The 17,382-nt window shown below is 45.5% G+C and overlaps 3 non-coding genes across 3 annotated transcripts; all 3 read right to left on the reverse strand.

Annotated features, from left to right (window-relative positions):
* Positions 1 to 17,082: 17,082 nt before the first annotated feature.
* Positions 17,083 to 17,154, reverse strand: TRNAQ-CUG (transfer RNA glutamine (anticodon CUG)). The gene has a single exon. It is a non-coding gene; the product is annotated as a tRNA-Gln (tRNA).
* A 7-nt stretch (positions 17,155 to 17,161) lies between these two features.
* TRNAE-CUC (transfer RNA glutamic acid (anticodon CUC)) lies at positions 17,162 to 17,233 on the reverse strand. The gene has a single exon. It is a non-coding gene; the product is annotated as a tRNA-Glu (tRNA).
* Positions 17,234 to 17,304: 71 nt separating this feature from the next.
* TRNAQ-CUG (transfer RNA glutamine (anticodon CUG)) lies at positions 17,305 to 17,376 on the reverse strand. Its single transcript has one exon. It is a non-coding gene; the product is annotated as a tRNA-Gln (tRNA).
* Positions 17,377 to 17,382: the final 6 nt, after the last annotated feature.

The raw sequence follows: 17,382 nt of genomic DNA on the forward strand, positions 1-17,382 counted from the left end.
GAACATGCTGCCGCCGCAAAAATATTGAGCAGCAAGCAGGAATAAAAAACGCAGCGTCAGGTGACGCGTTATTACGGGGAGTGAGAAAGGCACTCGACGTCGCAAACAACTCTGTTGTTTCTAGGAATAAACGTCTTTCGACTAATCTTGTGAATCCATTGACTCGTGCGCAAGCCGTCACGCTTGCCTTGAGATATCATGAATACCGCATAACCATCTTCAGGTCGCTTGCTGCAGTTGTACGCGCAACAGCGCGGCATAGAGCTTGCACGCTGCAATAAAAGCACAGCGCGCAATATTCGCTCGCAGAGACTAGGGGAAAAATGGCGCGAAGGAAAAAGAAAACACAAGGAAAACGCCGGACGCGCGTCGGTTTCCAATGGCAACGGCAGGGAGACCAATCGTCGCTCAGGAAATCGGGCGGAGAGCCGGCCTTCAGCGAAGGGGCGCGCAAGGGGCGAGGAGGAGGCGAGGAGGTAGCGCGGCGGCGGCAAAGTTCAATCGTTGGCGTAACTTTCAAAGTATCAAGGGGTTTTACGGCCGAGTGGCGGCGGTTCGCAAAAGTAGCGACACTCTCCTCCACTCCGGCACTTTCCTCCTCGAATATCCTCGCCCGCCGCCTGCGCGCGCTGCACACGGCACGCTTTTTTGGGCAGCGCTCCTTCGCCGTCCGGGAAATTGGCTGGCACGCGCGCGCGCTCTTAAGTTTGCAAGTTTTCCACGCTCTGTTATCGAACAAAGACACGAACAAGACATGCGACTTGCTTGACTGTACCGCGAGCCACATAATTTAGCGTCTCGTACGCGCAATGAAAGTGCAAATTACGAGCGCTTGCCGCATGAACAAAAACCGCTTGCTGCATACACCTCACATTCCTTTTGACTTTTCATTACCGTGTGTCTCAACCCGTCATAATATATTAAGCATAATATTTACTATATATTTGAACATTCCTGAATATTCTCAGCATACCAATGCTGAGTTAAATGTATTTTCACCTCAAACTAATTTTAGCGGAAGTAAAGTTTATGCAGTTGTTAACGAGCGGAGTTTCATTAATGCGATAGTTGCTAGCAAGAGGCTGGAACAAATGCTTTGATGGTCATCCTAAACTTTTTCAATAAGGTTTAGACTGAGGTTGGTACCGCGCAGGAACATGCAGCTGCTGAGTTGTTTTAGTAGTTAAAAATTTTCGCGGCTGCTTGAAAACGATCGAATATCAACTTTTTTCTGTTAAGAATGAAACGGATCTAGCTCCTGCTGTCGGCAGCCTTGAAGTGACGTCGAGCCGAAACCGAGAGCCAAGATCAGGGCACCGATTTCCCGTCGTCCGTACCCCAAAATTTGGCCTGTCGACCACCGATACTTCACCTTGTCGGAAGTTCATCCACATTGGTGTCAACTCTAATTTTAGTATGACCAATATTTTCTTTTTCTTTTGGTGACCTACAACGCTTTCAACTCTTTAGTGGCAAAATGTGGAAGAAGTACGGGCCTTATGTCGATAACTGTGGATTCTTTTTTAGTGGATAAGGATCAATATGGCGAACATCCAGAATACACTTTCTTACGTGTTTCCTAACAAGTTTTTAAGTGAACTTGGCACAGACTTCAGAAAATCTTTTAAATGCCTTCATCTCAACGCACAGTCCGTTAGAAACAAACAACTGGATTTAACAGTACTTTTACAGGAACTAAATACACAGTTTGAAGTGATAATGATTACAGAAACCTGGTGTACAAATGACTCAGAACTTTTTCGTCTTGCAAACTATCAGACGTTCTTTTTAAACCGCAGCGAAAGCCGTGGAGGCGGTGTCTGTATGCTTTTCCAGGAAGGCTGGGAACCAGATCCTTTACCGCAATTTACTTTTTCTGGGCCTGATTACGAAGTGTTATCTTTGGTTTCACAAAACACAGTGTTTGTTGTATGTTACCGCCCACCACGGGGCTCTGTACGCAACTTTTTTTCGTTTTTTGATTCCCTGTTTTGTTATGTTCGGGACACAGACGCGAAGCTTGTGTGTAGTGGTGATATCAACATCAACATGTTAAGTGATCATAGATACAAAAAAGATATGGATTTATTGCTACACGCTAATGGACTTGTGAATGTAATTAAAGAACCAACGCGAATCGCAACTAGATCATCATCGTTACTAGATGTATTTATTACGAACCTGGACATTAGTGCTGTAAAATCAGGTGTACTTATTTCAGATGTGAGTGACCATCTTCCCATTTTTTTTTTGCTTCAAACAAAAAAAGCGAAAGAAAATTAGTCAGACATTTTCTTTTCAGGATATTACCGAGCATAGCCTCTCTGCATTTAGGAACTCCGTAGCTGATGCGAACTGGAATACTATTCTCTCGGAAAAGGATGCCGAAAAAGCATATGAGACTTTCATGAACATTTTGAAACCCATTTATACTGCCTGCTTTCCAATAAAAACACTGAAACGAACGCGGCGTTGTCGAAAGCCTTGGATTAGAAAGGAACTTGTTACCAAAATAGACACGAAGAATAAGTTATATCATAAGTTTATCAAAACTAAAGATGCAAATGACCTGAATGCTTTTAAATCTTTCAGAAATCGTTTGGATAAAGAATTAAAAAGGCCAGAAAGGATTACTATACCAGTAAATTTCAATCAACACGTGGTCGTACCGGTATTGTGTGGAAAAACTTGAACAGCCTATTAGCCTACAAACAAGAAAAAGAACAAATTTCGGCTATAAATGTAGCCGGGAAATCTTTAACTGGTCAAAAATTAGCCGATGAGCTTAACAGCTTTTTTGTGAACCTCTCTAGAAATATCTGCCCACAGAATAATCTTAACGATATTCCTTGCACACTCGATACTATATTTCTTAGCCCAGTTGATGACTGTGAAATAATGACAACTTTCAACGATCTGAATAGCACAACAGCAACCGACATCGATGGTTTAAAAATGAAACCTATCGCTTACGTGATTGACTTAATCTCGCCCTATGTTTCACATATAATAAACTTATGCATATCTAATGCTGTGTTCCCTCGTAGCATGCAAGTTGCGCGTGTGTCGGTACTTTTTAAAAAAGGCGATAGGAATAATTTTGGTAATTATAGGCCGATATCTGTCTTGCCCATATTTTCAAAGTTGCTAGAAAAAGTTATTCACAAACGTTTAATATCGTTCGAAAGTAAACATAGCATACTAACTGCTTCACAATTTGGTTTCCGAAAACACTTATCCACAGAACTTGCACTGCTCGAACAAAAAGAATACGTATTAAGAGAACTAGAACAGAGCCGGATAGTTATCGGTATTTTTATAGATTTCACCAAAGCATTTGATATGATAAACCATGACTTACTACTCCGTAAACTTGATTGCTATGGTATACGTGGGCGCGCTGCATCACTCTTGAAATCATATCTGCGACACCGCAAACAAGCAGTTAGTGTAAACGGTTTTCTTTCTGAAACTCTATCTATCTCCAGTGGTGTTCCGCAAGGAAGTATATTAGGTCCGTTTCTTTTTAATATTTATATTAATGATATCGTCCGCATTGCACCATTCGTAAAATTTATTATTTACGCTGACGACACAAGCATATTTCTATCCGGCGATAGCGTTGACAAGTTAATAGATTCAGCCAATAGCACATTAACTCAGTTAGACTTATGGACACAACGAAATGCACTTGAAATAAATATTACTAAAACGAAAGTTGTAGTTTTCAGAGCTAAGAATAAACAAGTCTATTTTACCAGAGACATATGTTACAGGTCTGTTCCTTTAGAAATCGTATCATCATTCAAAACATTAGGTGTTATCTTTAACGAAAAAATGAGCTGGGATGATCACGTCGATCACCTTACAACAAAACTATCGCAGGTTATCGGTATAGTCTATCGTAATCGTCATGTGTTACCGACCCATGTGAAGATTATATTATATCGATCCCTGTTCCATTCTCGCCTAAATTATGGAATTTTAATCTGGGGCTAGACAACACAGGAAAATTTGCGAAAACTACATTTGCTACAAAAAAGCTTTTTACGCATAGTTGAACGTGTACCACAGATTCATCACACCAGCCAATTTTTCTTAAAGCACAAAATAATCCCAATAATAAAGCTACCTGACTACGCGCTATGTCGTGCTTACAAAAGAGAAATTTCCCAAAATACATGTTTTCTTCGCTCACTGGCTAATCTACAAAGACGAGAACAAGCATACGCAATCCGCAATCTAGATCCCTGGAACCTTAACACATACCGGACCACATACGGGCTGCACACATTGGAAAATAGATTGCCCCGCTTACTGAATCAGTTATCGCAAGACAATATTATCCTTTCAGAGGCATCATTCCAAGAATTACTTTCATACTTTCTTTCTTAAAACACAGGTTCATCCCATGATATGTTTTTTTTTTCGTGTGTGTCTTTATTTGCTTGTTTAAAAAAAAAAAAAAAACTGCTTTCAAATGTGAACATTTCTGCCAACGATTTTTCTCTTCTTTCATATGCTTCCGCTATCTATTTCTGTGCTATGTATTGCTGCGAATGTATTGCTTGTGTTATGTATTTATTTCCCGTATTCCATAATCCAAAACAATGCATTTATACATTAGGCAGTGTTGTGTTTTTTTTTTTTTTCAATTCTACCCGCTATTATTTATTATACATTGATTAATTGCTTCCCAAATGTTTTATCAACTGTGATAAGACCGCTGATGTACCATTGCCAAAGTGGGGAGCTTGAGGCCTTGTCAAGCTGCCGTAAGGCAGCTTTTACTCCAGGCTCCCGCCATCATGTAAACGTTGATGGTAAATAAAGTTATTATTATTATTATTATAGGGTGCGCACGTACAAAATACTGCTATGTCAACTCAAGACCAAACAGCATTGTTTTCTTTGTACACACTAGACCTCTCGGGTCCAAGGCCGACGGCTACTCTACGCTACGAAAATGGACATGACGCCCGTCAACTAGGCAAATAATTAAGGAGGCCCACCTAAATTTGGAAGTCAAGACTGAGTTGGCCATACGCAAATTAGGTTAGACACCAATTTCCGGTCAGACTCGGACCAGGTCAAATTTTGGGGATTCAGAGGGCCACATTTCGGGGGTGGCCCTCCTAGATTGGTAGATTACCACTGAATTTCCCATACTCAAATAGGTCGGACACCAATTTTGGTCCAATTCAGGCGAGGACAAATTTCGGGGGTCCAGAGAGCTAACTTTTGGGAATAGGCTCCCTAGGTTTGGAGGCCACCACTCAATTCGTCATACGCAAATTAGGTTGGGCACCAATTTTGGTCAAATCGGACGAGGTCAAACTTCGGGGGTCCAGAGAGCTAAATTTTGGCAATGGCCCACCTAAGTTTGGAGGTAATCCCTGAATTCGCACTACGCAAATGAGGTTGGTCATTAATTTTGCCACCTTTTGATGTGGTCAAATTTAAGGGGTTTCTGGGGCTACATTCTGAGGGAGGCCCACCGAAATTTGGACGTAACCAGTAAATATTCAAATTAGGTAGGACATCAATTTTCGCCAGATTAGGACGAGGTCTAATTTCGAGGGTCTAAAGAGACAAAATTTTGATGTGCGGATATATATACACTATGTGGACAAGTTCTGCGAAAGAGTCCTCTACACTCTCCTGCGACATAAACCTATTAATGAATTAACAATCTCCTTCATTGCACGCGTTAGCGCTGAAAAGCGAGACCTTTAGTTCAGACATTAAAGCGGCTATTGTATGCGCATTGTATGCATCAGCTTTCGCTATTATATAGCACGTTGAGCGGAACCATGAAGTCAAAACAATAACGCGCATAACGGCGCAAAATGATCAGTGAATTAAGTGAGATTATCAGCTTTGTGATGCGCTTGCAAGCAGTTTCATGTCGCTTGGAACAAATGCACAGTACGTCGCAGAAGCAGCAGAGGTGACTAGTCTTCGTCGGGGTGAAGTGCTTGCGGCCGATGTTGTTGAACCACTTTTTTATTCGAATGGTGGCCTTCTTTCCGCTCGGAATTGCGAAAAGAATGAAGCCTTTTTCACGACAGCTTGTGTAAATAAATATGCCGCAGCTCGGTATAGCGCTGCATTAAAACAGCGCGAAGTGCAAGTGCGGAATGCTAGGGAGCTCGCTCCTACAAACCGCGGCTGCCTAAAAAATGGCGCCGGCTAAAAATGAAAACACAAAAAGAGCGAACTTTTCGCGCGCTTTTCCCGGCGACGGCCCGCGGAGCCAATCACCGTTGAGAAGAGCGCCGATGGGAGAGTTGAAAGAGGAGGATCTGCGAGGGTGCGCGGAGCGGCGGCAAAGTTCACAGAAAGTCGCTACTTTCGTTTTTTCAAGGGACTTTAATGACAGCCGCGGCTGCAGCGAAGCTTCGTCGCCGCTGCCCTTTGGGGGCCGTCATAGTTGCATCATGCTTACACTGTCAGACGTCCTCTCGCGTGGCATTTGTAGGAATAGCCTAAATGGACCGTTCCTAAGAAAAGTCCAAGACGCAAAGATGGCTCATCGCGAACAACTCAAAACTGCGATACTTAATTGACAGCTCTAGGTCGAAGGTCGTACGCACCATACGTGCTCATCTCTTTATTCGTTGCAACGACCGGTCACGCTGTTCTGATCGACCGTTTCGCTGAAGGCCCTCTTTTTCATGCGAAAGCGTTACTTCGCTATGTTGACAGATTTCTGTCCGCAGACCGTGTCCGCAAAATCGTGTTCGCAGGACTTGTGAGTAGTTGAGAAGTGGTTGAGGGTAATGAGCGCTGTCAATCGACAGAGGCTGACGTAAAGTTGCTGCAGAAAAATAAATATGCAAATACGTTAATTAGGTAAATAAAACAGACAACAAATGTAAAAGTTGTCCGCAGCAGTTGTGAGTAATTGATAAGTGGTTGAAGTTAATGAGTGGTGTCAATTGATAGAGGGTGACGTAATGTTGTGTCCGAAATAATACTTAGGCCAATAAGGTAATTGGTTAATTAATTAGAGGCTATACATGCAACATTGTGGCCGCAGCACTTGTTAGTAATTGAGAAGTCTTAGAAGTTACTGAGTGGTGTCAACCGATAGAGGGTGACGTAATGTGTGCTAAAAAATAATTAGGCCAATAAGTTAAATAGATAAATAATTAGAGGCAAAAACTAAACAGTAAAAGCGAAAATGGTCTCATTAGCGAATGGCACGGCACCACATTAGAATGTATCAAATACTGAAATACTTAATTAAATCAGTCAATTAAGGTGACGTCAAGGATGTGATGTCACGCAATCTGAATTCGAGCCAAAAAGGCATAGGAAGGGATTGGCACGCAATTTGAAAGTACCATAGACTAAAATGCACAAGTAGTGATCTAAGCAACTACAAGCAACCAGAAGCAATCAACAGCAGCATCCGTGCTTTCGCATTACTCGAATGTAAATTTCTGCAGTGCTCTTTAATTTTTTTCACCCCTATTAAGGCGGTCACTCAGTCTGGTGATTGGCAGGAGATACCATCATTTTGCCGTGTGGTACTAAATCTCTGCCCCTAGTGCCGGCAGTGACAACAGCACGACACAGTTTCTTTCTTGGAGCAGTTTATTACGAACCGCCTGAAAATAGTGAGGCACGTTTCTGTGTGATGTGGTTTAGTGCCGCGTGAAGGCTCCGTTGCATCAACTGCATCCTGAAGACGTCGTGGCAAGGATGCATAAAGATTGCCCATGAGGTTTGGATTCTCCCTGAGGCGATTCCATTCGTCTTCGATAGCCGCCCAGACGTCCTGTTGCGTCTGCGCCTCGAAAGCGCGTCGGGAGAGGTTTCGCTTCATGAGGCCCCACACGCACTCAATAATGTTGAGATCTGCCCCTTTGGGCGGTCAGGCCATCACTTGCAGGCCCAAATCCTCGAGTTTCTTTCTCACTGCCCTGTAAACAGGTAAAAGAAGGGGGGGGGGGGGGGGGGGGAGGGGGGTAGTAAGAGTAGTTCAGATGACAATCAAAAGATTGTCACACACCCTCTCAGTTGATGAAGGATGCATTCTTACGTCTGCCCCTTCAGTTTCAGAGCGAAAGCGCCATGATTAAGGAGTGATCACTACGCAGCGAATATTCCGGCACCAAAAACGCATGTTTTAGGCGCCGAAAAGCAGGCAGGTAAAAACACATTTTAGGCAACGAACGAGGAAAATAGCCTCTATAAATTTGAGTAGATATCAAATGCAAATGATATCAGATCTGAATGTATCCGCAGTATCTGCCGCAAAATAAACAAAATCAGGGATACTTTGGGATCACAACAAAGGCACCAACCTTAGAAACGGATTATTTATGTATTACAGTTCACATGCTCTAGCAGAGCAAAGGAGCCGGTCACATTTTTTGTGAGAAAGCGTTGCAAATGGTGTTATCAACGTTTCTATTAGACTTTCAAAGAGCTTGGAAACAACAATAAAATGCAAAAACTGTTAAAACGTTTTCAGCTGCTTTATAAAAGATACGTTCTATGTTTAGCGCCAGAAATAGTCTTTAATGCTCCAAAACAACTAAAAAACAGTGAACGCCTTCACATGAATGCATTCAGAAATCACTGCAATTATGGTTAATGTAGCATATCAGACATAAGAACTCAAAATCGTCGTTCATATAGAAATCAAACTTGTCTATAGTCGACATACACGATGCACGAACATGATAAATACGTTGCCATTTATGTAAATAGTGTTTTGTAGCAATTGTCTGAAGTCACACCACTTTGTAATGGTGCTTGCAGTTAGAAGTGTGCGGGCACCACAAATACCAGAGAATGCAGGTGCGCAGTGCAGCTTGATGCTGATTATGCCGGTCAGAACTAAAGTAGGTCTACACGGGCGTGCGTTAGACTGCTGACGGACTATCACCAACGCCATCAACCTAAAAGGAAAAAAGTAAAGGAAGGGTGTGGTGACCGGCCGGAGATGATGGCATTCGGCTCTTCACAAAATGCGATGTCAGGACTTGTCCTCTAAATTTTGCTTCTCGATGCCACTTTACCAGCCCTGTTATATAAGCTTTCACAATGAAGTAGCACGAAAGAGAAAAATGGTTGCTGCGGTATTTTCGAATGACATGGTTGGCACTATTAACGCAGCTGTAGTTGGTGCTGTATTCGCCGCCTCCAGTGGATGAGATCATCTATTAACATTGCAGCGCGTAGCTATTGAAAGCCGAAATGTATCCGAAAGCGAAACCGCACTGTATTTAGGGCCCCTTTATTCAAAATAGAACATTGTTAGGCGCCAACGTTGGAAATACGAGCATACCTCAACCCCAAACATCCCTAATAAAGTCATTTATAGGCACTATAAAAGCAGCATTAAGCGTATCGTCAGCACCTAATCCGTACTTATGCTCACAGATGGCGTGGCTACGACAAGGAGAAGTCATTTGCTCGAAATTTGGTCTCTAAGTGATCACATTGCTTTTTTTTTATTTTTAATTACTTTTCTCCCCACATACGCGTCAGTACTTTCTGGTTTTATGAAGAATGGTGGTGGTCATTTCTACAAAATTAATGCTGACCTGAAACAGCCGTTTACATACCTGGCAGTGTGAATAGGGCTTCTGTCCTGCTGAAACAGGAAGCAGCCATCGGGTAAGGGGCCATCCAGAGCGTAAGGTATGAGCACTAGCTCAATTATATCTTGATACTTGTCTGCAGTGAGCGTTCCATCAATTCGATGAAGAGGCCCAAGTCCCTGCTGGCTTAATGCGCCCCAAACACTAACGGCACAGCGACCGCTCGCAGCAACCTGCTGGATGTAGTGTGGATCGTACCTGAAACGTATTTGCCATTATCAGTTTCGGTATGGAAAAAACTTTTTAACGTGACATTAGTGGATGAGAATGCAATGTTCATGGCTGTTTTCTGATTATTCAGAACGGCTGTTCTACATGGGAGTATTTTCATAATTTTGCACCTCTTGCAACTAGAGATTACAATTTATCTCTGATGTTCTAAATTGAGATAAATTTCCTTACAAGCCGACAGCCAAACACACAGATCTCAAAAATGCTTTCGCTCTGCAAACTCAGCAAGATGTTTTCGCAACAGTCATTTAAAACTTTCATGTGTGGTATGATGGTATGTGTAATTTGTAAAACTACGGGAAAAAATGAAACGGAAGAGGTTGCGTTGACACAAATTCAAGACAAAACATATCATACTACCTATAAAATATGCCCTCTTCTTTTTTACAGTACCGTTACTAATATTACTGAAAAGCTTTGCAACATAGTGTCAATGAGCCTGTTTTGCACACCTTGTACACTGTAAATATTGAATAGTCATGAAATACAACAAAAATGTGCTGCGACATCAGCGCCGAAACGAGCGCAGCGCTAAAAAGGCAGTAATGGAGACGAACCGGTTAGGACGTTGTTGTCGATGCCTAGGTCTTGTTTTCTGGAACGCGTAAAAATGCAATTAATTTGTGCAACAAAAATTAAAAGCAAATAGTACTAATATCAAAACAGGCTCGCATAACATAAGTTGTATCTTTTTCTGATCCAAAACTAATACGAATGAGAGAACGCCAGCATCAGCGATTTCTCATCGTTTCATGGTAATCTATTGCTTCATCCCAACATCGATTGCTATGAGAAAAGCTTAATCCTTACCTTGAGCCAACGAGCGTCCACACGCGCTGTCGCTGATCCCAGCGGGTCACAAAGGTGGACTCATCGCTTAAAATAACGGCGCTCCACTCCGTATTGCCCCATTGCACGTGCTCTCGTGCGAAGTCTAGGCGTGCACGCTTTTCTCTTTCGTTGAGAAGCGGCCTCTGGCAAGCGACTCGACTTCTTAGGCCGGCCGCATTTAGCCTTCTTCGGATGGTGTGCCTCGAAACTTGAAGCCTCAGTTCCCGACGAATCTCGGAGAGTGAAAGCGATGGATCGCAGTTGACCGCCGCAATTATTAAAAGGTCGTCTTCAAGGGACGTTGCCGGTGGTCTACCAGATCTTGGAGCGTCGCCGATATGGTGTTCATCTCTGTACGCCCGCACAGCACGATCAACGGCAGTTTTGGAGCATCCCACTACTCGTGCTATTGCGCGTCGGCTTAGCCCAGCGAAAGCAAGATTTATAATTCTTTGCCTTGTAGCCTCGTCCAGCCTGGGCATGGCGCGTTGTCCAGGGAAGGTTTACTCTGCCGCTTACACACGACTGGGGCGAATGAAAGTCCCAAGAGCAATGCCAACGGTTCCAAACGTGCTGATTTTTATATCAAGCTTTGCTACATCTGGTGATCTAACAGCAAGTCATGCTTGCGGTGGTTTCCCTTGGTTGACGTGCGGTACTGGTAGGATTTTTGAGTACCGCCAGCACCATTGTACTGATAACTAGGCATTGTCCTGAACTACATCATCACATGCGTTGTCATCTGCTTTTTTGCTTTCTTTCCACGCTAGTTTATCAGCTTTTAAATCGACAATGCGAAGTCACCGTTCTTTATTGGCATCGCTTTCGCGATGAAGGAGAATAAGCAGACCTAGTCGGAGGCATCAACGCACAACTTAGAATGCGGGCCAAGCTTTTGCTGTCATTTAACCCCCCCCCCCCCCCCACACACACACACACACACACCCTCGCTTTCGGACCCCAGTCGACAAGGCCGCGAGAAAAAAAAGCTCGAGGCACTCGGCCAGCAGTTGATGCCATCAACATCATCGAGTGCATGCGAGGCCTTATGACGCAAACCCTACCCCGGCAGTTGCATATTCGAGGTCCAGATGACAGAGTAGTCCCGGGTAGTCATAGATATGAGCGGGATCGGTCACGGGAGAATCGAAACGTGGAGAATCTCTCGGAATCCTTGCCATGTGCATGAGACGCACCTGAAATGCCGTGAACTTGAAGGGCGCAATTACATGACACTAAACTATATAATGCCTCGCGGCATGATATAGTTTTCCGTGATATAGTTTCCCGGCGTGCTCTACAGTTTTGAGAATTTCATTTTGATTACTGCTGCTTGCACTGTCAAAGAATGGAGCAGGAATTTAGCTCGAAATGGCAATATAATGCTATCTCCTGCCAACACCGAAATGAATGACCGCCTTACTACAAGCATAATTGCCCTTGGAATAGGCAGAGGAGAGCGATCCAACTGGTGGATGTTTAAGTATCCATAACAGTTAATGCGAAAGCACTACCGTAAGGACATATGCAATGTCTCCAATGATCTTAAATAATTGAAGATTAGTATTTTACTTTCAAACTGCTAATTAGTAGCAATATATAGTAGGGCTGAATAGTAGTGCAACTTAGGAGAGCTAATGAGAACTAATTAGCGGTGCTAATATAAGTGTTCTAATGTAATATGCTGTTGTTAATTGTGGTTCGTCACCGAACTGACCAAATGTTCCTGAGTGTTCGAAAGGTAACATGGTCAGATCGCGTACCAAGGACAGCGGTTCGAGACCCCGCTCGATCACCTTTTTCTATTGAGCAGAACTACTTTGTAATGCTATTTGGTGTCGCCACTACTTGTGCGATGACATCACCTCGACCTGCCAGGGCAGCTTTCAACTCAGGCTTGTCTCCTGTTCCTATGGCGTCACATGCCCTGCTGACCAATCAGCGCCCGGTGATGTCAATTGCTACCTACCACCTTAGCCTAAACTCCACTACCAAATTTCCCATTGTTCGAGAGGTTGCGGACTTCGGGTGCTGTCTTGATGTCGTGCATCCCGCCTACCAATTAGCGCTCAGCCATGTCAAGACCTCGTGGTGCCATCAACCTCTGAACTAGTCGAGGTGTCTTATGATAGGAAGGCTTTTCTTGTGAACGAGTCCTTAGTATTGTTTCATTAAAGATGTGTTGCTAAAACATGACGAAGAAGGCAGCTTGTCGTTGCTAAGAGTAAAGAGGTGGGCACGTATGGTGCGTACGACCTTCGACCTAGAGCTGTCAATTAAGTATCGCAGTTTTGAGTTGTTCGCGATGAGCCATCTTTGCGTCTTGGACTTTTCTTAGGAACGGTCCATTTAGGCTATTCCAACAAATGCCACGCGAGAGGACGTCTGACAGTGTAAGCAGGATGCAGCTATGACGGCCCCCAAAGGGCAGCGGCGACGAAGCTTCGCTGCAGCCGCGGCTGTCATGTGTGCGAACCGCCGCCACTCGGCCGCAGTTTACAGCGCCATCAGCGATACGAACGTCTGACTTGATATCGCACATCTTTGCTCTCAGCCGCGGATTGAGGGGAAGGGAACAAGCCTCCTCACTCTCAGCTGCGTCACCATAGCCGGCGGGCACAGCGCCGCCTCTCGGGAGCGACACTGCTCCTTCGCCCGGCGTATTGGGCCGCAAACTTCTGCAACAGACGGTACGCCCAAATACTTCACCGGTGTTGTGACCCAGGTTACATTGGCAAAAACATTGGGTGTCGATGACCACTCCCCATTCCAGAACCCTAAGCACTTTCCCCAGTTTACTGGGCTTCCTGAGATCGCACTGAATTCTTTCACTATCTCAACAGCCTTGAGTACACTTTCTTTGTCCAAGCAGAAAACTGCTACGTCATCTGCGTACGCCAAGAGTTTCACCTCGCACATATGCAGTTGGAAGCCCTGGACAAATTCGCTTCGTATAATAGGCAAGCACAAAGTTTCTATATAAATACAGAACAGAAGAGGGCTGAGGGGGCAGCCCTGGCGCACCGAGCGTTGCACATTTATTGGATCGCCCAGTTCCTTGTTGACAATCTCGTGGTGCAGTTTCGGTACGCCAGGGCCACGCCCTCTCTGATAACAGAACCCACGTTGATATAGTCCAAAATAGAAAACAAAGCATCATGAGAAACACAATCAAAAGCCTTTTCCAAGTCGAGCTGGAGAACCGCGACCCTAGCGCAAACAGCGTCGCAGCACTCCAGCACGCACCTCGCCTTATGTATATTAGTAGTTATGGACCGTCCTTTGATGCCACAAGTCTGATGGGTGCCGACTATCTCGAATTACTGTCTGCAGCCTGGCCGCAAGAACTTTCATTAGAATTTTGTAATCAACATTTGTTAGTGATATAGGCCTGTATGATGTCACAAATCTTAATTTCTCCGTTTCATTAGTTTTAGGTATTAACACAGTGTGTGACGTGGCAAACGAAGGCGGCAACACTTTAAGGTGGAAACCTTCGTTAAAAACTTCTGCCAACAGCGGGGATAGCTCTTCCTTAAATGCTTTGTAGAAAGCTGCGCTCAAACCGTCAGGCCCAGGCGACTTCCCTGGGTTTAGGTTTTCTATTGCTCGTGCTACTTGCTCGGAAATTACCTGTTCTAGTCTTTCTTTTGTGCAGTTGTCCAGTCGGGGTAATTAAGAAACAAACATCCCCTTAAACTTCTCCAACTCAATGTCCCTTATTGCGAATAGCTGCTGATAGTAATCATAGAACGCACGTGCTATGTCATCCTTATCCGTCATACGGCTGCCATTCCATTCTATTTCTAGTATTTCGTTTCGACGAGCGTGTGCTTTTTCGAGACTGAGGGCCCGCTTAGCGGGGGCCTCGCCAGCTGTCAATCTTTCAAACCTTGCACGAACGATCGCTCCACGATATCGTTCCTCATCCATTAACTATATTTTCTTTTTAATATTTTTGATGTCATCTTTATACACCCCCGGCTGTTTGCTTTCCTGAGCAACTAACATGTTTAGTGTTGACCTTAGTCCTGCCTCTTCTCGCTTTTCATTATGACGAATGCAACTACCTCTTTCTATCGCTTTCATCTTTATTTCTTGTTTAAATAGCTCCCACTGCTCCCCAATGTTACTGTTAGGTCGCTTCTCTATTTCTTTTATCTTCTCTAATACAGCATCACGTAAAATCTGGTCATCTAAGAGTTTAGAATTTAACTTCCAGAGTTCCCAGAGAAAAAGTTTGCTTTGATTTCTAGGTCCAATACTGCATTTCACAAGACAGTGATCGGAAAACGAAATCGCGATAACGGCATAATTTTGACAGTTTGGTATCGCATTCAACGATACATAAATCCGATCAAGTCGCGCATGACTGGATCCCTGGAAATGAGTGTAAAGCACACTGCGCGCACCATCCAAACACTCCGCAACGTCTTCCAGCAAAAATTCACCAATCATCTGGGACAAACAGTCAGTGCTTGCGTCTTCGTAGGCACGGTTTTAGGTCTTATCTCTAGCGCTTAACACGCAGTTAAAATCCCCCATCACCACGAGTTTTCTCTCTGAACTCAAATATCGTTGCATGCTTGTGAAGAAGTTGAACCTTTCTTCAAAAGTATTGGGTGCATACACACACAGAACGCGCCATTCGCTATTGTGAAAAACGACGTCGCAGACAATGAGTCTTCCACATGCGGATGAGGTCACGGCCTGCACTGTCAGTCCTGGCAACCGCTTAACAAGCAGAAGGCACCCAGCCGATGAACCCACCGCGTGACTAACAGCCACATCATACCTTGACGTGAAACGCTGCACCATGCTCCCAGTCGCCTCCTCCCCTTCCACTTTGGTTTCTTGAACCGCTAGCACGTCTATGTCTAGCTCTGTCAAAAGGCGCTGTACTTGGATTTGTTTTCGTCTCCATGCCAACCCACGGACGTTAAGCGTTGCTACGCTCAGGGCCTGTTTCATCGCCATTTTCATGCATAAGGAGGACACCGGGAGCAAGGCGCTTACCTTTCACGTCTAGCGTGCCGCTAGACAGTTCCAGAGGTCCCACCGCCATCACTTGTAGTGGGCCCGACTTGCTGCGGGGAAGGCTTTTCAGCGGTTTTCCTGTCTGCCGAGGTATTAGGTTTGGGCCTGAACGGTGGTGGTCGTCTCTGTGTCGCTTTCGCTGGTGGCTCCTCGTTGTTGCTCGGGTTCCCTTTGTCAGCACAGTTGCCGGCCTCGGCATGCGGACGCTTTGGCGCACAAGCGGTGCCCGTTGGCCGAGCTGCGACTTCCGTGGTAGCACTCGCACTCTTTGCTGGTCCCTGTTGTGCGGCGCCTTGACTGAACACGTCCTCTTTCAAGGACAACTCCGATACAGCCGACGCTGGCTCTTGAGTGCTGGTGTCCACGTACACCTCTTTATCCGTGCCATGCGATGTCGCCCCATTATCTGGCACTGCGGAACCTCCCGTGTTGTCTTGGGTTCCCTTCGCTGCTTCTTCAGCCTCGGCAACGTCCATCACGTCCTCGGGCGTCTCCTCTCTCATAGCTGGTACCGTTGCCGCCACGTACGTGCGCACACACTTCACTTCCGTGTGTCCGAAGCGCCGGCAGCGAGAGCAACGCGGCACTTTACACTCGCGTCGCACGTGTCCGGAGCCGTGGCAACGTAGACATTGCATAGGCCTTCCGGGCACTACGACGAGGGCCAACTCGCCTGCTACCCTCAGTTGATGGGGAAGGTCGTCCAGTTTCATCCCTGTCTTCAACTTCAGGAGTACGGACCGTGTTGTGGAGCCTTTTTCGCTTACACCCGAGACGCGCCACCGTTCACGGGTGACTTCGGTTACGTTGCCGAATGGGGCGAAAGCCGTCCGAACATCTTCGTCAGCGACACCGTGGAGCATCCAGTGAAGTCGGAGGCGGACTTGCTGGTCTTGAGGGTCGAAAATAATGCATCGTCGCCCCTTAACGTTAAGCTCTTTCAAAGCACAGATGCGCTTTGTGGCTTCAGCGGTATTGAAAGTGACAGCCCATACGTGATTTACCTGATACGCCCCCAAGGCGACACCCTCGGGGAGCGCGTCCGTCTCGGCGAGCGCATCGCGGAAATCCTCGACTCGGAAGGGTCTAGCTTTAACATCTCCGTGTAAAAAAAGCGTGTTTAACGCACCACGTCCTGTAGGCAGCTGAGGCAAAACGATCTGATACTCGCTATCAGTACTTGCGTCGGACCTGTTTCCGCGGCCAGCCTGGGCCGCTATCGCCGCTCCGGTGGAGCCCATGATCCTGCGTCCGCACCGCACGGTAGCCGGAAGTAGAATGACCACGCCGGAACGCGGCAGAAGATCTCAAGCGAGAGCACAAGAGAGTGCAGATGCATGCCATCAGAAAAAGAAAGAGGGACAGGCCTCACCGACATTTGAACTCGGATCGCTGGATTCAGAGTCCAGAGTGCTAACCATTACACCATGAGACCGCCATCTTTCCGACGCCCGGAATCGAACCCGGGCCTCCTGGGTGAGAGCCAGGTATCCTAGCCACTAGACCACGCCGAAACGTGGCAGAGGATCGCAAGCGAGAGCACAAGAGAATGCAGATGCATGCCATCAGAAAAAAAAAGAGGCGCAGGTCTCACCGAGATTTGAAGTCGGATCGCTGGATTCAGAGTCCAGAGTGCTAACCATTACACCATGAGACCGCCATC

Source organism: Amblyomma maculatum, chromosome 1 (assembly GCF_055883805.1).
Source record: "Amblyomma maculatum isolate TAMU_Amacu chromosome 1, ASM5588380v1, whole genome shotgun sequence".
NCBI classification, from domain to species: domain Eukaryota; kingdom Metazoa; phylum Arthropoda; class Arachnida; order Ixodida; family Ixodidae; genus Amblyomma; species Amblyomma maculatum.